General features: G+C 41.6%; 1 pseudogene; it reads left to right on the top strand.

Moving 5' to 3' along the window:
• Positions 1 to 11,755: 11,755 nt before the first annotated feature.
• On the top strand, positions 11,756 to 22,835 carry LOC143268182 (nucleolin pseudogene; annotated as a pseudogene).
• The last annotated feature ends 237 nt before the right edge of the window (positions 22,836 to 23,072 follow it).

The following is a 23,072-nucleotide window of genomic DNA, read 5'->3' as shown; positions in this document are numbered from 1 at the left end:
GACACATTTAGGAAGCTGATTTTAGCTCTGTTTTAGAATCTTTTTTTAAAAAAAATTTTCTCAGGTTTATGTGGATCAATGCCCAATGGTGAGTGCCAAATGTAGCTGGAAGTTTTCTTGTGTCCCACCTGGTCCTGCAGCAGCTCAGATCCAAGTAAACACACAAAGGCTTATATCAATTACTAATTGCATGGCCATGTCCTATAGCTCAAATTTCTTGCTAGCTGGTTTTTACAACTAAACTCAGCCCATTTCTATTAATCTATATGTTGCCTCATGTTCCATGGCTTTGCCTATGTGCCATTACATGCTGCTCCCTGGATGGAAGGATGACATTTTCCCTCTTTACTTTTCTTCTTCCTGTCTCTCTCTTAGATTTTTTGACTGGATATATCCTGACTTGCCATAGGCTAGAGCAGCTTCTTTATTAACCAATCATAGCAACACATATTCATAGCACACTGAATGACATCCCACAGCAATGTAGAGATGTCCATTTACATAAGTCATTGAAGGGAACACGGTGCAAAGAGGTGGAATGGTGGGGGATCCAGTGGGACCAATGTTTTTAGATTTTTTTTGCCAAGTTATTAAAAAGCTTATTCTTCTTTTATGTTTGTTTTATAATCCTGAAGCTTAGCTATTTTCTTTATTGCTGTTTATCTATTCCAGACTTCCATTGTATTACACCATTTGGCCTCAACTCTATTACATGGCAAGTACTTGCATAATTTATTAACCTCCCATGTAAGCATGACTCATCAAAGGAAATGTCAGTAACTCTAATGTTCACACACACACACACACACACACACACAAAGAGAGAGAGAGAGAGAGAGAGAGAGAGAGAGAGAGAGAGAGCTGAAAATTATGTTCATTTCCTTGCCTGAATTTCAGGACTTGGTGAGATTTCAGTGAAACATCTTAGAAAGAAATTTTCATCTTTGGACAGTTTTCACTTCGATTTTATTTTCAGGAGTAAAGAAAAGAAAAAAAATAAGGAAAATCAGAATGTTCTTTGCAGTAAATGTGCAACAAGGCTTAAATATGAGAAGCAACTATTAGATGTGGTGGCTTTTGTCCAGAATTTCAGCAATTGGGAAGCTGAGGCAGAGGGATTATGAGTTCAAGGCCATCCTGGGCTATGTAGTGGGTTCAAAGGCAGCCTGAGACATCAGCTATATACATACATGGGTGGGTGGATATGAACAGATTCCTCCTCACAGATACCACCTGGTTACAACCTTCTTATTAAATAAGAAACACAGAACTAATGTAAAAGAGAGAGGCAAGAGATCAGAGCTCAGAGCTAAAATCTCACCCTTCCTCCTGCCATGGTTCCAGCTTCCCGAAAGAGAGCTATTTCCCTGTGTGTAAGTCATTTCATAGTCATTCTGCCTTCTCATTGGTTGTAAACCCAAACACGTGACTGCCTCGTCACTGTCTGTATGTACAGCCCCCCAGGTCTTAAAGGCATATGTCTCCAATGCTGGCTGTATCCCTGAACACACAGAGATCTATGGGAATAAAGGCGTGCGCCACCACCTCCACACTCTGTCTATGGCTCCAATAGCTCTGACCCCCGGGCAACTTTATTTATTAACATACAATCAAAATCACATTTCAGTACAATTAGAATACCACCACACTTTGGCATCACTGAACCCAGCCAGTACCAGAATATGCATAGGATAAACTGCTTCTGATCATCCAGAGAGTTCATATCTTTGCTCCTAATGACTTCTGAGGGAAGACTCTGGTCAACTGACATTGGAGTTCAGAGCTAAGGCCCCAGACTAGGCATACCTAGAATTTGACTTCTCCTGTAATCAGCTATGGATGCCAGGCTGCACAGTAGTTAAGGAATATGGGAAAGCCCTGGTTATGAAATACAATAAGTAAAAATAATGCCCTGAGGAGACTGCAACTGTTCCCTGAGACAGAGCCTGCCAGTACCCGATTGGATTAAGAGGTGAGTCTTTATCCTCATACCCGAACACCCCAGTCCCTAGGCTTTGGGCCCAGGGGCACAACCCTGTGCTCCTACATCACCATGCATTACAGTTCCAGTTTCAGGCCAGTTGGCAAGCAGACCTCCTGCACATGGGTCAGACTACCACCATCCCCCATCAGACCCTTTAACCCAAGCCCCACCTCCCTTAAAGAAATTGAGGAAAAGTCAAACAAAAAATGGGAAGAAATCAGTAAATCCCTTAAAGAAATCCAAGAGAAAGCAATTAAACAAGTGAGGGAAACAGTTCAAGATTTCAAAACTGAAATCAAGAATATAAAGAAGACACAAACTGAAGGAATGCTGGAAGTGGAAAATCTGAGTAAATGAACAGGAACTACAGATGCAAACATAACTAATAGAATGAAAGAGATGGGGGAGCAGATCTCTGGCATTGAAGATACAATAGAAGAAATAGATTCATCAGTAAAAAAAAAAAAGTAAAGCCAACAAAGTCATGACCCAAAATGTCCAGGAAATCTGGGACACCATGAAAAGACCAAATCCAAGAATAATAGGGAAAGAAATAGGAGAAGAATACCAACTCAAAGGCACAGAAAATATATTCAACAAGATCATAGAAGAAAACTTTCCCAACCTAAAGAAGGAAATGCCTATAAAAATACAGTAGGGTTACAGAACACCAAATAGACTGGATCAAAAAAAAAGTCCCCTCATCACATAATAATCAAACCACTGAACAAACAGAATAAAGAAAAAATATTAAGAGCTGCAAAGGAAAAAGGCCAGTAACATATAAAGGCAGACCCATCAATGGAGACTCTAAAGCCAGAAGGACCTGGACAGACATTATGCAGACACTAATTGACCATGGATGCCAACCCAGACTATAATACCCAGCAAAACTCTCAATCAACATAGACAGAGTAAACAAAATATTCCATGATAAAACCAGATTTAAACAATATATATCCACAAATCCAGTCAAACAGAAAGCACTACAAGGAAAAAATCCAACTTAAGGAAGTTAAATACACCCATGAAAACACAGGCAAGAGATAGTCGTACACCAAGAAATACCAAAGAAGCAGAACATACAACACTACCACCAAAAAATAACAGGAATTAAACAATAACTGGTCATTAGTATCCATTAATATCAATAGTCTCAATTCACCTGTAAAAAGATACAGGCTAACAGATGGATATGAAAACAAGATCCATCCTTCTGCTACATATAAGAAACACACCTCAACTTCAAAGACAGACACTAACTCAAAATTAAAGGCTGGGAAAAGATGTTCCAATCAAATGGATTTAAGAAGCAAGCTGGTGTAGCTATCCTAATATCTAATAAAATAGACTTCAAAACTAAAATCAGTTGAAAGAGATCAGGAAGGACACTACATATTTATCACAGGGAAAATCCAACAAGATGAAGTCTCAATTCTGAACACTTATGCCCCAAATACAAGGGCACCGACATTCATAAAAGAAACATTATTAAAGCTGAAATCGCACATCAAACCCCATAGACTAGTAGTGGGAGACTTCAACACCCCACTCTCACCAATGGACAGGTCTGACAGACAGAAACTTAACAGAGAAATAAGGGAACTAACAGACATCATGACTCAAATGGACTTAATAGTTATCTACAGAATATTCTACCCTAACACAAAAGAATATACCTTCTTTTCAGCACCCCATGGAACCTTCTCCAAAATCAACCACATGCATGGTCACAAAGCAAATCTCAACAGATACAAAAAAGGTGAAATACCCCACTGTGTCTTATCAGACCACCATGGCTTAAAGTTAGATTTCAACAACAAAAATTACAGAAAGCCTACAATCTCATGGAAACTGAATAATGCCCAGTTGAATCACCAATGGGTCAAGGAAGAAATAAAGAAAGAAATTAAAGATTTCCTAGATTTCAATGAAAACGAATGTACAACATACACAAATGAATGGGACACCATGAAAGCATTGGTAAGAGGAAAATTCATAGCTCTATATGCCCAATAAAGAAGTTGGAGAAATCTCACACCAGTGACTTAACAGCACAACTGAAAGCTCTAGAACAAGAAGAAGCAAATTCACCCAGGAAAAACAGACGCCAGGAAATAATCAAATTGAGGGCTGAAATCAATAAAATAGAAACAAAGGGAACAATGCAAAGAATCAATGAAACAAAGAGTTGATTCTTTGAGAAAATCAACAAGATAGATAAGCCCTTATCTAAATTAACCGAAAAGCAGAGAGAGAGAGAGCATCCAAATTAACAAAATCAGAAATGAAAAGGGAGATATAACAACAGACAATGAGGAAATCCAGAGAATCATCAGGTTATACTTCAAAAACCTGTACTCCACAAAATTGGAAAATCTGAAAGAAATGAACAATTTTTGGGATAGGTACCACATACAAAAGATAAATCAGGACCAGACAAACTATTTAAATAGACCAATAACTCCTAAGGAAATACAAATGGTCATTAAAAGTCTCCCAACCAAAAAAAAAGCCCAGGGCCAGATGGTTTCAGCAAAGAATTCTACTAGATTTTCAAAGAAGAACTAATACCAATATTCTTCACATTGTTCCACAACATAGAAACAGAATGGAACATTACCAAACTCTTTTTATGAGGCTACAGTTACCCTGATACCCAAACCACACAAAGAGGCAACAAAGAAAGAGAATTATAGAACAATTTCCCTCACGAACATTGATGCAAAAATACTCAATAAAATACTGGCTAACTGAATCCAGGAACACATAAAAAAAAATTATCCACCATGACCAAGTAAGCTTCATCCCAGGGATGCAAGGATGGTTCAACATATGAAAATCTGTCAATGTAATGCAACATATAAACAAACTGAAAGAAAAAAAAAAACACACGATCATCTCATTGGATGCTGAAAAAGCCTTTGACAAAATCCAACACCCCTTCACGATAAAGGTTCTAGAGAGATCAGGAATACAAGGAAGATACCTAAACATAATAAAGTCAATTTACAGCAAGCCGATAGTCTACATCAAAATAAATGGAGAGAAACTCAAAGTGATTCCTCTAAAGTCAGGAAAAAGACAAGGATGTCCACTATCCTTGTACTTATTCAACATAGTACTTAAAGTTCTAGGTAGAGCAACAAGACAACCAAAGGAGATCAAGGGTACACAAATTGGAAAGGAAGAAGTCAAACTTTCACTATTTGCAGATGATATGATAGTATACATAAGTGACCCCAAAAATTCTACCAGGGAACTCCTACAGCTGATAAACTCCTTCAGTAAGGTGGCAGGATATAAGATTAACTCAAAAAAATCAGTAACCCTCCTATATACAAATGATAAAAGGGCTGAGAAAGAAATCAGAGAAACACCACCCTTTACAATAGCCACAAATAATATAAAATACCTTGGGGTAACTCTAACTAAGCAAGCGATAGACCTCTATGAAAAGAACTTTAAGTCTCTGAAGAAAGAAATTGAAGAAGATATCAGAAAATGGAAAGATCTCCTATGCTCATGGATAGGTAGGATTAACATGGTAAAAATGGCAGTCTTACCAAAAGCAATCTACAGATTCAATGCAATCCCCATCAAAATCCCAACACACTTCTTCACAGACCTAGAAAGAACAACACTCAACTTCATATGGAAAAACAAAAAACCCAGGATAGCCAAAAGAATCTTGTACATTAGAACAACCTCTGGAGGCATCATGATCCCTGACTTCAAGCTCTACTATAGAGCTACTATAATAAAACCAGCTTGCTACTGTCATAAAAACTGACATGTGGACCAATGGAATCAGCACACCTATGAACATATAATTTTTGACAAAGAAGCCAAAAATGTACCATGGAAAAAAGAAAGCATCTTCAACAAGTGGTGCTGACATAACTGCATGTTAACATGCAGAGGATTGAAAATAGATCCATATCTGTTGCAATGCACAAAACTAAGTTCAAGTGGATCAAAGATCTTAACAAAAATCCATTTATACTGAACTTGATAGAACTTAAAGTAGGGAGAAGTCTTGAACGCATTGACACAGGAGACCACTTTCTAAATATAACACCAGTAGCACCGACACTGAGAGCAACAATTAATAAATAGTACCTCTTGAAGCTGAGAAGCTTTTTTAGAGCAAAGGACACAGTCAATAAGACAAAATGACAGCCTACAGAATGGGAAAAGATCTTCACCAACCCCACATCTGACAGAGGGATGATCTCCAAAATATATAAATAACTTAGAAAGTTAGACTTCAAAACACTGAATGATCCAATTAAAAAATGGACTACAGAGCTTAACAGAGAATTCTCAACAGAAGAATCTCAAATGACTGAAAGGCATTTAAGGAATTGCTCAACATCCTTAGTCATCAGGGAAATGCAATTCAAAGTGACACTGAGATACCACCTTACACCTGTCAGATTGGCTAAGATCAAAACACTGAAGACAGTTTATGTTGGAGAGGATGTGTAGCAAGGGGAGCACTCCTCCACTGTTGGTGGGAGTGCAAACTTGCACAGCCACTCTGGAAATCAGTATGGCAGTTTCTCAGAAAATTGGGAATAAGTCTTCCTCAAGACCCAGCTATACCACTCTTGGGCATATACCCAAGGAATGCTCAATCTTACCACAAGGACACTTGCTCAACTGTGTTCATATCAGCATTATTTGTAATAGCAAGAACCTAGAAGCAATCTAGAAAATCCTCAACTGAGGAATAAAGAAAATGTAGCACATACACACAATGGAGTACTACTCAGCATTAAAAAACAATGATATCATGAAATTTGCAAGCAAATGGATGGAACTAGAAAATATCCTTAGTGAGGTAACCCAGAATCAGAAGGACACACATGGTATGTACTCACACATAAGTGGATACTAGATATAGGGCAAGGGATGGCCAGACTGTAGCTCATGGCTCCAGAGAGGCTAGCTGACAGGGAGGGACTATAGGAGGGACACATGGATAGCCCAGCAAAGCAGAAGTAGATGGGATCTGCTTGAGTGGGCTGGGAGTGGGGGGGTGGCAGAGGGCAAGGAATGGGGAGTGAGAACATAGGGAAATGGGAGGGTCGAGCTGGAGTGGGGATGGAGTGGGACAGTAGGGAAGGAGAGACTGTGATAGATGAAGACATCATGGGAGTGGGAAGAGGCAAGTTTCTGGGGAAGCTCTCAGGAATCCACAGGGATTAACCCACCTTGGACTGCTGGCAGTAATCAAGGGGGTACCTGGACTGGTCTACTCTGGTGACCAGTATAGTGAACCTGACTGTCATAGAGCCTTTATCTAGTGACTGATGGAGGCAGATGCAGGGATCCAGGTCTGGGCTCCAGGCTGAGCTCCAGGAATCCAGTTGATGGGAGAAAGGAGGGATTCCAGGGTGGGGATGCCGAGACCATGATGGGAAGACATGCTTAGATGACTGGACACATTGGTGGATACCCTTGAACTGTGGACTAGTGGCTGTGGAGCCCCCATAGGACTGGACTAGGCCCTCTGGATACAGGAGACAGTTGTTTAGCTCAAACTGTTTGGGGCACACCTGGGTGGGGGGATTGGGATCCATCCCCGGTACATGGCAGGCTTTTGGGAGTCTGATGCCTGTTGTGTGGCACCTTGTGCAGCCTTGGTTTGGTGGGGAGGGGCTTGGATCTGTCTTGGCTCGGTATGCCAGGCTCTGCTGACTCCCTGTGTGTGTGTGTGTGTGTGTGTGTGTGTGTGTGTGTGTGTGTGTGTGTTTGTGTGTGTATGTGTGTCTATGTTTTCAACAGTTCAATACTTTGTTCTGTATATATAGGCAACAGCAAGTTGCTGTAGGTCAGACATGGAGCAGGTGTCTCTTTGGTCTCACCATCATGTCTGCCCCAGGCTATGAAGTTCCCTTGTTCCCAGGACTTAACATGGATATACATACCTCCATGCTGAGACAGGTCCCAGAAATGAAGAAAGACCCCTTTCTCTTCACACCCTGGGATTGTTTTAAATTCTGTACCAGGAAATATTTAGGAAATATTTAGAAAAAGAGTAAACAGCCACAGCTGGATTCAGGGTGGTGCCTGTGAATGGACACAGAAGCAGAGGCATGTTCCTGATGTCTGCAATTGCTGGCTTTCCTTCCTCACACTTGCTCTATTCATGTTTCCAGATATGACCCATCATCTAGAGTCACGTGTGATTATAACTCACCTAATGCTTCAATTTTTTAATATTATACATCCTTTTTGTTAGGTTTATGCTTTTATTTGTCAAAGGCATTGTCATAGTTACTTTTTTATTGCAATGACAAAACTCCATGACCAAGATAACTTATCAAAGAAAATGTTTAATTTGGGGCTTATGGTTGCAGAGGGTTAGAAAGTCCATGACCATCGTGGTGGGAAGCATGGCAGCAGGCAGGCAAGCATGCTACTGTTGCAATAACTGAGGGTTTACTGTTAGTTTTATGTGGCACTGTTTACCCTGTGAGAAAAAGTCATGAGGCACAACAAAACCCACTATAAGAATTTATTAGGAGAAAGGACAGAAAAGAACATGCTTAGGCCTATTTGGAAGACATGTGTGGAAAGAGAGGGGAGGGTACATGGGATCTGCCTTTTATGGACTCCCCCACACATGCGCATATGGGCTTACATAGGTAAGCCATACATTTGCATAGATTATGTGATCATGCTGCATGCAAATTACATGACCACACAGCACATGGATTACGTAGGACATATAGCCCCAGAAATGACTAAGGGTCTTGCCAGCACATGCAGGGTCATCGGGGCATGGCTAGAGATCCTATCTCTTACATCTTGATCCACAAGCACAAGACAGAGAGAAAACTAGGGAAACTTAAAAAATGTACCCAGTGATACACACCCCACTAAGGTACACCTTCTAATTCTTCCTAGATAGTTTCCACAGACTGAGGTCTAAGCATTCAAATATATGAACCAAATTGGCCATTCTCATTCAAACCATCAGAGACACATATGTAAAGGACATGGAAGGCAGGACTTTTGTAATTTCAGTGTACCTTCCATGACTTCAAAAATTCCCTTTTTCCATTTATGGCTCAGCTACAGCTTCTGTCACTTCATCTTGTCAGGAATGTTGGAATGTGTGAGTATAATTTGGTTTCCTGAGACTCCTCCCTGCCATATCATGTCCTCATATCTAACACCAGGGAGCAATTGCCCCTAAGGTGGCATCTCAAAGACACAGGACATTCTCTGCAAAATTCTTACCACCTGCAGAAAGATGTTTCAGGGTATTTTTTTTTTTACTTTTTCCCCATTTTTTCCTTATTAAGAAATTTTCTACTTACCCTATATACCACCCACAGATCCCACTTCCTCCCTCTTTCCACCCCCTAGTTCTCCCTCCCAAGCTACCCCCATCTCCACATCCTCCAAATCACGTGTGTGTGTGTGTGTGTGTGTGTGTGTGTGTGTGTGTGTGTGTGTGTGTGTAGCTTGCTAATTCTGTCAGTACAATTAACTTTATGCCAGGTCAAAACCTAATAGAACCGACAAACTTATCAAACCATCAGTTAACTTGGGCACCAGAGAGATCGTGGGGTGTGTATGAGCTGTGCTGTTAGGGTGTAAGAATGCCAGGACCCTTGTTTCCAGTTATGTGGCACAGAGCAGGTAATTGGCTCTCACAGAGAGACAGACCTCTGGAGAACTAATAATGCCTTGCACTGAAAGTGGACTTGAAGGAGACAGGATGTCTATGCACAGGACTGAAGACATAGGCCAACTTCCATCCACTTAACAACCCTAAAATCAAACTGTAATTTGTTTGGCATCACACCCCACAACCAGTGTCAGCCCACAGGCCCAGAACTCTGTGTATGAATGCTGATTGCATCATTCCATCCAACACTGCTCAGCCCCACCCTTTTCTACAGCCCACAGTATGGTAACATTTTGGGGTTTCATGTTTTTGACTAAAACTACTTCAGCCTGTAGCTTTGTCAATATAGTGTAAGAACTTGGTATTTACTAAACACTGGCACCAGCTGAGCCGTTAGGGGTGACTCACTGGAAGCTTTTGTTCTTCACTATTTGGCAGTCACTTGCCGAGATTCAAGCATAAATATACTCCAGTACACAACACTTTAGCCCAGAAGGGATTTCTTTCCCCCTGTGAAAACTCAGAGCAAACTATTTGGCTGCTTTCAAACTTAAAAATATAGCTTATTGGTTCCAAATGCCGTTTGTAAGCAGCACAGCTCTAGGACCACTGGAGTTTGAAAATAATTTACATTTGGCCAGAATTTTGGCCACAAAAGCATCTAATTACATTTTCTATTTTGAATAACAAAATAAAAACCAAAGGATTTTGTTTTAAAAATTTGCACCTATATAGCGAATTTTCATGAATTTTACCCACCTAGGTGGAACCTTAAAAAGAGCTTTCAGCCACAGACAATTATCCAACCAACCACAATATTTTACCAAACATTTCAGAAATCAACACATTACATGTATTCAAATGAATGTGTAAGTTTGGGTTAAAATTAATTTGAAATCTTACAGCAGCCTTTATTTGGGGCTGTTCACAGTAAATGGAACAAATGGTTTCTGTCTCCTTGGAGCTTACCAATGCAGAGGGAACATTTAGAACAAGGATTAAACAAATATAAATTAAGTAGTAAAGAAATGAAGTAATTCAAGTGTGTTTTGGTAACACCAGTCTAAGCTGAGACAGAACATTTGCTTAGTGTGGTGTTCAGTGGGACTTGGTCCCCCTGGCTCCCGACATCCTGCACGTGCTAAATCACCACGGTGGCCCACAGCCACTGCTTCTACCACACTGATGTTTTCCTCCATCTTCAAAGCCCAAACCTACTGCCATAGAAATTAGAGTAAATTACGCCTACCCTATATTGTCTCAATACATTCTTCACCTTCGCAGACAAATATGGTCATTTCCTCTTTTGATGCTAACCCAGCAGCTCTCCAGAGCCATTAGCAGAGCGCTGAATCCTCAGTGGGGTGTCAAGACACTTTATAGATGACTTTCAAGGCTTCTTTTAAGTTCCTACCTCACCTCAGTCACAAAGATACAAGCTCTCTTCTTTGTGTCACCCTGGGCTTCTGTGACACACAACACTGCACATGTTTAGTACAAATGGATGTTAGAAGAGGGAAGGTGGCAGATCGTCTTCAAGGAATAAACCCAAAGATAAATAACAGCTTTGGGAAGAGGTGGGTGATGCCTGAGTATTTCTTACTCAAAGTAACATAGGGAACTTTATAAGACAGGCAAGTCCAGAGTCCATTCTAAAAAGATTGGCTTGGTTTAGAGAGCCCCTCACTTCCGATGAAAGGGAATGCCAGTAGCTGATATGGAGCTAGAGAAGCTTGGAAAATCTGCACTGTATGTTCATCAACAGACATTTTGAAAAGCCAAGGGAACGGCCACATCTATGGCAGCAGCATAGGCAGAAGGCCCCTAAGGAAAAGGCTCTGTTCTCAGTGCTAGGCACTCTGAGATGCTCTAAGGTGATATTTCAAAATACCCCAATGCATTAGCATCTTAGCAACCTAAACCCTCCCTGGACATCACTGTTGGGATTCTCAGAGCAAGAGTCATGGGACTACATGCTGAAATTTGGCCAACAGAACCCTGCAAGATTCTGAGGTAGAAACTCTGAATCAGAACCATGTAGTACTCAGCAAGTTAACAGCCTGGGGGTTCTGGAGCTCACAGGGAAATTCACAATGAGCAATTTCTAAGTAGGGCACCCAACAATGGGAGGCACCAAGCTGAGGAAAGGGGTGACAGTCCCAATGGGTCTCCTGAAGGACCTCCCAGCTGCACCAAGCATCCGAGACTCCATCTGTTATGCACCACCCACAAACCAGACTACATCTGGAACCCCATCTCTGAAAGGAAAGCTCAGAAGCAAGGTTAGGCCTGAAAATACAAAGAAATTCCCTGGTGGAGATGGGCTTGTGGGAGCTGGGAGTAATAACGAGGGCCTCAAAACTGACTTGAGTTCTCAAGCCCAACAGCTCACCCAGCTCACTCCTTCACATCTAATTATCCTTTATTTAATGCCCAGTGTCAATTTAGCATGCCAGTTGAGTCTTGCTTGTGTTCTTGCCCTATATTTCTTTTTCTACTCTTTCAATCTCTCTCTCTGTATATATATATATATATTTTTTTTTCTACTACTACTACTACTACTACTACTACTACTACTACTACTACTCACACACACACACACACAGACACACACACAGACACACACACAGACACACACACACACACACACACACACACACACACACACACACACACACACACACACAATGTTAATTTTTACCTTCCAAAAACCATACACTGGTCTGATGGGAAAAGTCTCTGTGTCTCAGACTTCTGAGACAGGACTGCTGTTACACAATCCAATCTCTTTCTTTTTTTAAATTAAAGAACATAATTTTTAGAAGTTAATTTTTATTATTTTTAATTCTGTGTATGTGTATATATGTATGTGAATACAGATGCCTTTAGAAGCCAAAAATGTCGTGTCTTCCTGGAGCTGGTGGTACAGGTGGCTGCAAACCACTGAATATGGCTGGAATCCTCTGGAAAAAGAAATGTTCTTAACCACTGATATCCCCTACCCTTTTTGATCATTTTTTAAATTGCTTTCTCATGTTTTTTTGGCTTTAAAAATATGTTCATATAATATATTTTGGTCATATTCTTTATTCTTTCCCCTCTCCCAACTCATCTCAGATCCTCCCCATATCTCCACCTACCTAACTTCATTCTCTCTCCCCTCCCCCTTCTCTTCTTCCCTATCTCCCTTAAAAATCTAAACAAGCAAAAAAAAAAAACAAAAAACAAAAAACAAAAAAACCAAAATTCAAATAATGCAAACAAATCAAAAGTAAACAAAGAAACACACAAAAATCTAGAGTCCATTTTGTGTTGGCCAGCTACATTAAACATAGAACTTACACTAGGCTGTGGTTGATCCATCCAGTGTCACTTCATTGGAGAAAACTGATTTTCCTTCTCCCAGCAAGTATCAGCTACAAAAGATATTTGGTTAGGAGTGGAATTTGTGCTTGCTTTCCTTTCTCAATGCTGGGATTTTGTCTAGTTTGAAACTGTACAGATCTGTGTGTGCTGTTATAGTTCTCATGAGTGCTTGGGTGCTTCAGCCCTGTTGTATGTGTAAGATACTATTTCCTTGGAGTCATCCACTACCTTTGGCCCTTATAATCTTTCTATCTTCTCTTCCATATAGACCCCTGAGCCTTGAGGGGAGAACTGAGTAGTTTAAAATCTTTCACTCTCTGAATGTTGTCCAGTTGTGGGTCTCTGTGTAATTACCATCTACTGCAAGAAGAGGCTTCTCTGATGAGAGTTATGTGATGCAAGAATCTATAGGTTTAGCAATATTTTATTAGGAGTCATTTTATTATATGTTTATTATATGTTCATTTAGCAGAACAACAGTAGTAGGCTTTCCCTTAGGCCCATGGCCTATCTAGTCTCAGGTTCTTGGCCATTTTAACAGCATCAGGTGTGGGTCCCATCTTGTTCCATCTTAGATTCCACCAAAAAGCTTCCTTGCTCCCATAAAAGTTGTGTTACTTTTGCACTAGTACATCTTGAAGGTAGGTCACTATTGTAACTCAGAATCAGTGTCTGGGTGAGATTGATACTTACTTTTCCCTTTTGTAGCAAACATAAGCACCTTCCAGCACCACGAGTGAGCAGAGGTAAAGCTTCTAGTTGGGCATGAGCTTGATTTTTTCTATCTTTGATGAGATAAGTAAGTGACATCTTCAGCTATAGGCCCCATTGGAGACTAATCAGTAGCCTATGAGTTTTGGGTGTGGTATAGATAGAACCCTTTTGGCTAATGACTCAACAAGATGCAACCAATTGGCAGAATATGATGTATGTTGGAGGCATTCTCTCCCTATTTTATGGTGACTTGATTTAAATTGCTTTCACATATGTATACATTTTGGAAGTTTCTTAGATTTTCTGAAGTCCTTAGTGTCAGTTATCCTTCCCCATATTCCCTCCTTTACCTTGTCCTCTCATTCTCCTCTGAATTTAATCCTCCCGTTATAGTTTCTCCTGTACCTATTTATAACAGTGTTCTATTTCTCCTTTCTTAGAAGGCTCCCTTCCTCCTCCCCCTGTACCTTGCAAGCTATGCTTATTATAAATGAAACACACATATCAAAAGTATAGGAGATAACATTTACATATAAAAGAAAACACGCAATATTTGTCTTTTTAGGTCTGGATTACCCTACTCAGGATTAAGGTTTCTAGCTCCATTCATTTACCTACATATTTCAGAATTTTCTTAACAGATGAATAATATTTAATTGTAAAAATGTACCACATTTTCATTATCCATTCATCAGTTGATTGTAGCTAGAGAGTTTTTTCTCTAGGTCCACCAAGCAGCCCACTTATAAAATAAACACATAGATGCTTATATTACTTATAAACTGTATGGCCATAGCAGGCCTTTTGTTATCTGTTCTTATATCTTAAGTTAACCCATTTTTATTAGTCTATAAGTTGCCACGTGGCTTGTGGCTTACCGGTACCTTACATCTTGCTTGTCATGGCGGCAGCTCGCATCTTCTCTCTGCCTCAGCCTTCTGCCTCCCAGAGTACTCCTCTTCCTTGTCCTGCCTATACTTCTTCCTACCAGTGTTTTATTTATTAACCAATCAGAGTAACACATTTGACATACAAAATATCCCACAGCAGTTGATGAACATCTAGGCAATAGAAGACGTTACAACAGATACCAAGGAAATTCAGATTTAAAAATCTGTTCCACCACTGTGAGTCTCCTGAAGACCTAGAAAAGGCTGTGGAGCTCATTGGTTTGAAAGTGTTTGGCAATGAAATTAAACTAGAAAAACCAAAAGAAAGAGATAATAAGAAAGTTCAAGCTGCAAGAACACTTTTAGCAAAAAACCTTTCTTTAAATTAAAAGAAGTGGTTGAAGATACCTTGAAGATCAGATTGGTTAGCCAGGATGGGAAGAGTAAAGGGATTGCTTATATTGAATTTAAATCTGAAGCTGATGCAGAGAAAATCTTTGAAGGAGAGCAGGGGGCAGAAATTGGTTGGCAATCACTGGGAAGAAAGGACAAAGGCTGGAAAGAATAGCGCTTGGAGTGGTGAATCAAAAACCCTGGTAACCTTTCTTACAGTATAACAGAAAAACTCTTCAGGAAGTATTTGAGAAAGCAACTTTTATTAAAGCGCCCCAGAACCTACCTGGCAAATCCAAAGGGTTTGCATTTATGGAATGCTTCATTTTGATGATGCTAAAGAAGCTTTAAACTCCTGTAAAAATTGGAAATTGAGGGCCAAACAATCAGGCTGGAGTTACAAGGATCCAGGGGATCACCTAATGCAAGAAGTCAGCCTTCCAAAACACTGTTTGTCAAAGGTCTGTCTGAGGATACCACTGAAGAGACATTAAAAGAATCATTTGAGGGTTCTGTTTGTGCAAGAATAGTCACTGATCAGGAAACTGGTTCCTCTAAAGGGTTTGGTTTTGTAGACTTCAATAGTGAGGGAGATGCCAAAGCCGCCAAGGAGGCCATGGAAGATGGAGAAATGACAGGAACAAAGCTACCCTGGACTGGGCCAAATCCAAGGGTGAAGGTGGCTTTGGTGGCCAAGGTGGAGGCAGAGGAGGTTTCAGGGGGTGGCAGAGGAGGAAGAGGTGGATTTGACAGCAGAGGCCATGGAGGCTTTGGAGGTCCAGGAGGCTTCTGAGGTAGCAGAGGAGGAGGAGGGGGAGACTTCAAGCCACAAGGAAAGGTCACTGGAAGTTTGAATAGTTCCTTCCAGCCCAATCTTTCCCAATTCATTTAAAGAAAGGACTCTGGGGTTTTACACTGTTTTACACTGTTACCTGTTAAATGACAGAGCCTTTTAAGGACATTTCAAGAGATTTTTTTTCCCCTACATTTTTTGTTTTGCATTGGGTGTTATAAAAGAATGTTTATCATGCTTTTTACTTCAGTGACTTTAGGACAAATTAAAAGTCTAAAACTCTGAAAAAAATATGCTCCACCAAACTATAAAAACTAAAAGAAATGGATAAGATTCTTTATAAATACAACCTACTAAAGTCAATTCAAGATGAAATAAACAATTCATACACATCTATGGCCTCTAGTGAAGGAGAAGCAGTAATTAAAATCTTCTAACTAAAGAAGTCCAGGGATAGTTGGACAAAATTCTACCAGCACAAAATTCTACCAGACTTTCAAAAAAAAAAGTAATATCACTAACTCTTCAAATTATTCTGTAAAACAGAACCTGAAGGAACATTTCTTTATTATTTTAATGAAGCCAGTATTGCCCATATACCAAAAATTATACAAAGACTCAACAATAAAAAAAGATTATAGGCTAATATTCCTGATGAACATAGATGTAAAAATTCTTGATAAAATACTTGCAAACCAAGTTCAAGAATGAATCAAAATTACCCAACCATGATAAGGTATGCTTCATCCCTAAGATGCAGGGATGGTTCAGTATTTGTAAATCAATAAATGTAATCTACTACATAAGCAGATTAAAAGACAAAACCCACAGGATACAGAAAAGGCCTTTGATAAAACCCACTACTCTTTCATGGTAAAACCCTGGAGAGATTAGGAATACAAGGGACATACCATAACATAATAAAGCCAATTTATAGTAGCACACAGTTCACATGACAGAGAAAAACTCAAATCATTTCCAGTGAAATTAGAATGTGACAAGGTTGTCCATTCTTTCCATATCCAATATATCACTTGAAGTCTTTTTTTTTTTTTTTAAATAAATACCATTCTTATTTATTTGTTTGTTTGTTTTTTGTTTTTTCAGAGACAGGGTTTCTGTTGGTTAATTTGCAGCGCTCTTACCCTGAGAGGTCACGAAACATGACAGAATCCACTAACAAGAGTTTTATTAAGATAAAAAGAGAGGAGAGACAGATGTGCACAGGCCTGTGGAAAGACACGTGAGTGAAGTGGGGCCGGGAATCATGGTGCCGGCTTATAAAGGCTGGGCTGTGCCTGTGCACACAGGCCCATGTGCCTATTCCAGGCATATGTGTAGATCACGTAGTTGTGTTGTGCACTTTACGCAACCACGCAAAGCCACAGGGTCGTGGTCACGCGAGACATTTTGACCCGGAAATGAATAGGCAGAAGTGACTAGGTCCCTCTGGGCATGTGCGACCATGCCCAACTGTGGGGGCGTGTTGTGAATCCATATCCCAGACTCTTGTTTTTTTTTTTTTTTTTTTAAATAAAAAAATGGTGGATGAGTGGGTATGGGGCATCATTTCTCTCAAAGACTGCTCCCGGCTGAATGGAGGGCGTCGGTTGGCTCCTGGGGAAATGGGGAGGGTAGCTTCTGAAGTCCTGAGATGATGGTGGGGGTCCTGGGATGAAGTTCTGTCATTCCTTGTTCTCCAGCTGCTCGTCCTTCATGGTATGGCTGGGAACCTTTTGTCTGACAAGATACTGGTGACATAGAAAAAACTTAGAGAGAAAAGAATCAGTATTTTATTTGTTGGAGTTGACATTTATCTGAGGTAGATCCAGCCTGTCCAGATGGAGGCATGTTAAGAAGTGGCTGTGAGAGAATTAGTGATTATTATGATGTTTTAATACTCTGCTTAATTTTTTTTTTACCCAAGACAAGCTTTATTAGAGGTAGTTTAATCAAGGCACCTGTTCCCTTCATTAGTTTAGCATTCAGGAAGCACAGGTGATCAGTTGTTTGAGCATTTAACAATGATAGACTGTTACATTTTATTTTTTCTTTACCACCTGGATATTTCTGATGGTACTTTTGCCTCCAGCTCTGTGTGGCCCTAGTTGGGAAAGGAAGGGATGATACCTTATTCCTCTGGAATTGGTGACAAGGCTGTGGATCCTGATGTCCTCTGGAGCTTGAGAGAACAAGGCCTGTTCTTGTCACTGTATATGAAGAGAGATTTTTCTGGGATGGAGGTGAGATAAAAGGTTTTAGATGAGACAGGTGGACCCAGTGAGGAAAGCCCTCGAGTTTAACAGCTGTAGGAGTCACAAGAATTACCTTGAAGGGTCCCTGCCACTTAGGGGAAAGAGGTAGAGAGTGCTGGCCTGGAGGGGAAAGAAGAACCTGATCCCTGATGTGGATTGGAGGTGGGCAAGGACTGTCACATGGCTGAGGTAAGGAATTGTCTGCAAAGCTCCACAGGACAAACCTTAGGTGACATAGCAGGGGGGTTAACAGGCTGTCTGGAATGGTCAAAGAGTTGGATAGAAGATGTGGTGTTAGAACTGGCCTTCCATACATTAGTTCAAATGGAGAAATGGAAAGAGGCTTTTTAGGAAGAGCCCTGAGCCTGAAAAGAGCTAGAGGCAATAATCTTACCCAGTTGAGGTGAAGTTCCTGTGACATCTTAGTAAGAATAGTTTTAAAGACCGGTCGGTACGCTCCACCTTTCCTGAGGATTGAGGATGGTATGGGATATGAAAATGCCAAGGAATGTTAAGAGCCTTAGCTAGAGTCTGGGAAACATGGGAGGTGAACTCTGGACCATTGTCAGACTGAAGGGAAGCAGGAACCCCAAACAGAGGAATAATTACTCAGAGAAGGAGATCTGTAACTGTCTGAGCCTGCTTATTAGAAACTGGGTATGCCTCCACCCAATTTGAAAATAAGTCCACCATCATGAGGAGATATTTAACTTTCTTGACAGTGGGCATATGGGTAAAATCAGTCCCTGGAAGGAAACCTCTAGCCTGATGGGTGGGAAAAGGCTGACTCCTGTACTTGGTATTGGGATCTGTTTTTTGCCACATCTCACAAGAGGCAGTAATAGTTCTTAAGAACTGTAAGTCCTCAGAGGTAGGTTGCAGGTGGGCTTTTACAAATTGAGACAGAGCAAGATTATTAGGATGAAAGAGCTGGTGTAAATAGGAAAGAATTTGCCTAGTGTCAGGGGTTCCCTGTGAGGGTGTAAGCTGTACTGTATGGATTCCCTGTGGTGGGTGAGGTGAGACTTGGCCCTGGAGGGCCGCTGTCCTGGCTGCCTGGTCAGCCCAGTTGTTTCCCTTAGAGATGATAGAGCTATTGGTCTGATGAGACCAGCAGTGGACAATTTCTATAGCCTTGGGGAGGTGGGAAGCCTCCAGGATGGCCATTATTTGGCCTGAGTTAGATATGGATCCCCTTTTGCTGTGAGGAGGCCACACTTTCTCCAAATGGCAACATGGGACAGGAGGATATAAAAAGCATATTTGGAGTCTGTGTAAACATTTAGAGATTGTCCCTGTGCCAATTGGAAGGCATGGGTGAGAGCCATCAGCTCAGCCTGTTGGTTAGTGGTGTGTGCGGGTAATGCCTATGCCTCTATCGTCTCAGTATCTGACACTATGGCATAGCCCACTTTATGAGTCCCTTCATATAAAAAGGAGCTGCCATCTGTGTAGCAGGTATAAATAGCCTGAGGCAATGTGCCCTCCTGTATGTGTGAAGGGTGAGGTAACAGTTTCTCTAAGGTTTCAGTGCAGGAATGAGAAGGAGAGTAATCAGCATTAGATTGAGGGAGGAGGCTTGAAATATTAAAATGTGGACAGGTCCAGAAAATAAGTGTGGCATTCTCTAGTAATGTCACCTGGAGAGAAAGAACCCAGGAAGGAGGTAAAGTTTGTAAGCCTTTATAAGAGATGGGACAGGTTATGGTGAGAGAAGCCAGTGATAGGTGACCCAAATCTTGGCTTCTTTGATTCCTGAATCAGGAGGTCAGCAGCTGCTGAGGCATGGATGCAAGGTGCCCAGCCCTGACTGGTAAGGTCTAATGTCTTTGACAGATAAGCTACAGGTGGAAAGGAGGGTCCCAGCTGATGCCCTAGAGTTCCCAGGGCAAATCCCTCCTTCTCTGCTGCATAGAGGGAGAAGGGATGGGTTAGGTCTGGGAGATGAAGTGCTGGGGCCTGGAGAAGAGCCTGTTGGAGCTTCTGGAAAGGTTTAGTGACAGGATGGAGGAGGGGCTCATGTGGTGAGCAAGCAGAGAAAAAGATGGAACCCAAGACCATAGGAAGCCAGCTATTCCTAGGAAAATCAGAATTTCCTGTTTAGTAGAAGGGACTGTAAGAGACTGGATTAGATGCTTTATGTCTACAGTAATAGCCTTGTGGGTTGGAGTAATAGTTAGACCCAAATAGGTGACCTGGTCATTGGACAGCTGAACTTTAGAAGAGGACACCCTGTAACCTCGGCTGGATAAGAAATTTACGAGAGCAGAGGTGTTAGTTTGGCTAACTTGTAAGGACAGGCTACAGAGTAAAATATCATCTACATACTGTATTAGTTCAGAGCCAGGGAGAGACAGAGAAAGCAGGTCAGAGGACAGAACTTGACCAAATAGGTGTGCACTGTCCCTGAATCCCTGTGGCAGAACAGTCCAGGTCAGCTGTGTGGACAGGTGAGTGTCAGGGTCAGTACAGGTGAAAGCAAAGATATTTTGAGACTGAGGACTGAGAGGGATAGAAAAGAAGGCATCTTTGAGATCTAGAACTGAGAAGTGAGAGGTTCCTGAAGGGATAGTGGACAGGAGAGTATAAGGGTTAGGCACTACAGGATGGAGGGGGACCACTGCAGAGTTAATGAGCCAGAGGTCTTGAACCAGGCAGTAGGTTCCATTAGACTTTTTAACTGTAAATATGGGAGTGTTAAAAGGTGAAGAGGTTGGCTGGAGCACCTCCTTCCCCATCCTATCAGACTTTTGCTTAGTGTAAAAAAAGCAGGTAGATGGGAATAGGGGTGTCGTTTCTCTCAAAGGCTGCTTCCACCTGACTATAGGACATCGGTTGGCTCTTGGAAGAATGGGGAAGGGGAGTTTTCCGAGGTAGACAGGCATTGTGGCATTTCTGTCATTTCTGTCATCTGTTTGCTCTGGAGACATGTATCCCTTTTGGCTGTGGTGGGGACTCTTCTGACAAGATGTTGGTGACAAAGAAAAAAGCTTAGAGAGAAAAGAATCATTATTATTTTATGTTGGCATTTATCTGAGGTAGATCTGGCCTGTCCAGATGAATTTTGAAACATGTTAAGCTTTATCGGAGACAGATTATTTTAAAGCACCTGTTTTCTTTATTAGTTTGGCATCCAGGAGACAGGTGATCAATTGTTAGAAGCATCTCACAGTAATAGATGTTTACACTAAAGTCTTTTTTGTAGCACCCAGACACTTTTGGGTCTGGGGGTGTAAATACCTTTTAGCTGTTACAGTTTCTTACTTGATCTCTAGATTCCGGTTCTGTGGTGATCCTGTATCATTAGCTGAACAGTGAGTTGGAACAGGGAACTGGGAAGAGAAAAGCTTGTGGTGCATGAGAATTTACTTTTTTTAGGGACAAGGCAAAGATCAGGGCCCTGTCTGTATGCACATGAGAAACACAGGCAGTAGATCTGGAATGAAGCAATGAGCTCTTATTTTAGGTGGAAATCTTTTTTCATTATGAAACTCTGAAAGTGAAATTAAATCTGGTGAGGTGGGTAAGGCTGTCCTCTGTACCTGATAATAGAGAAGGGAAAGGTGACATCCCCAAACTCCCAGGACTGAGTCAGTGGCTCTGGTGTCCAGAAGGAAAGAAAAAGATGGCTTCTCTGCTGCATTCTGGGTTCCCTGTCATGTCTGTAGCCAAGCCTAGGTCTGCTGGAGGTCTTAGCTTGATGTACCCATGTGTCTTGGCGCCTGGGGGCAGTCAGCTCACTGGTTGTCTTTATAGGTGGCACTTTTAACAAGGCTGTTGATGGCTAGGGCAGGACACTCGCCAGCCTGTGGCCTTTTTTGTTATTTAAAACAGGGACCCAACAGCTTTGGGACCCAGCACTTGGCAATTTTGTTTTCAGGCTTTTATCTCTTCCCTGGCACACCTTAAATGCCACAGATGACTCTTTCCCCTGTGAGGTCAGGAGCCTTGCTCTCCAGATGCTTAAGTTTAGTTGAGGAAGTCTGGAGAACAAGAGCTGGATTTTATTCCGTGTCCTGATTTTTTTTTCTTCTGATGATTGTTGGCTTAAGGACAGCTTTTGGAAGATCTGCCAGGAGGCATACTATAAACCAAACATTTTGGAAGACTTATCTGAGGCTATAAGCTGGTTTTTGGCTTAAGAGCCATCCTGACTATTGTTTGTATGGATTTTAGCTGCTACCAGACCTGTGTGTGTCTCTCAAGGCAGTTTGAGAACGAGTGGGTGGAGTTAAGGTGAGTTAGGGCTAGAGTCAGTAGAAGCTGCCCAAGCCGGTCCATTTGAGCCTGCCCACTGCTGGTGGAAGTCAGACAGAAAAGGTTGCACATGGCAGAGGCAGAAATAGGGAGGGAGAAGGGTTTAGCACTTTAGCAGAAAGCTTGGGGATAAAGTAACTCTTTTATTTGCCTGTTCGGTGGCAGAAGTTCCCGCAAAGCTGTTATTTGGCCAGATTTACTGGTATCTGCCAATGTAAGTGGTAAATATATCTGCCCCTTTGTCCCATGGCTGTAGTCGAGAGAAAGATAAAAAATTAAAATAACAAACCAGGATTGTATTCCATTCTCGGGCATCCCCAAGGAGTGAAGAAAGATCTATAAATCAGCTCAAGTTAGCCATCCTCTTTGTCAAGGGATGCTAAGGGCTGCAGTTGTGCTGCAGGTGGTCCACCGTGGACCTGAGACAGCATTGATCCCCTCGTCAGGAGCGAAAATGTGTCTGCCGTTGCCAGCACAGTCCAAGGACAACCCCCGGGGTGTCCGTCGCAAAGAATATAGCTCAGACTACAGCTGAACGGTGGATTCACTGTGGTGAAGAATCATGGTGGTAGCAGTAGCGGTAACTGTGTGGGAGTCCAGCGGAGGTGAGCTCACTCACGGTCTTGTGGTCTTGCTGGATGGGGGAAGAGGTGGCAAGTGGCAGCACGTCCTCATTGATCTATCTGAGTCACAGCACTAGATGTTGGTTAAGCGGTGGTGCTTGTGGCTGGCCGCAGCCCATGGCAGCCATGTCAATGGATATTGCGGTGGC

This window comes from Peromyscus maniculatus, chromosome 12 (genome assembly GCF_049852395.1).
Source record: "Peromyscus maniculatus bairdii isolate BWxNUB_F1_BW_parent chromosome 12, HU_Pman_BW_mat_3.1, whole genome shotgun sequence".
NCBI classification, from domain to species: Eukaryota; Metazoa; Chordata; class Mammalia; order Rodentia; family Cricetidae; genus Peromyscus; species Peromyscus maniculatus.
The sequence above is the reverse complement of the archived record's forward strand: the minus strand, read 5'-3'. Positions and strand labels throughout refer to the sequence as shown.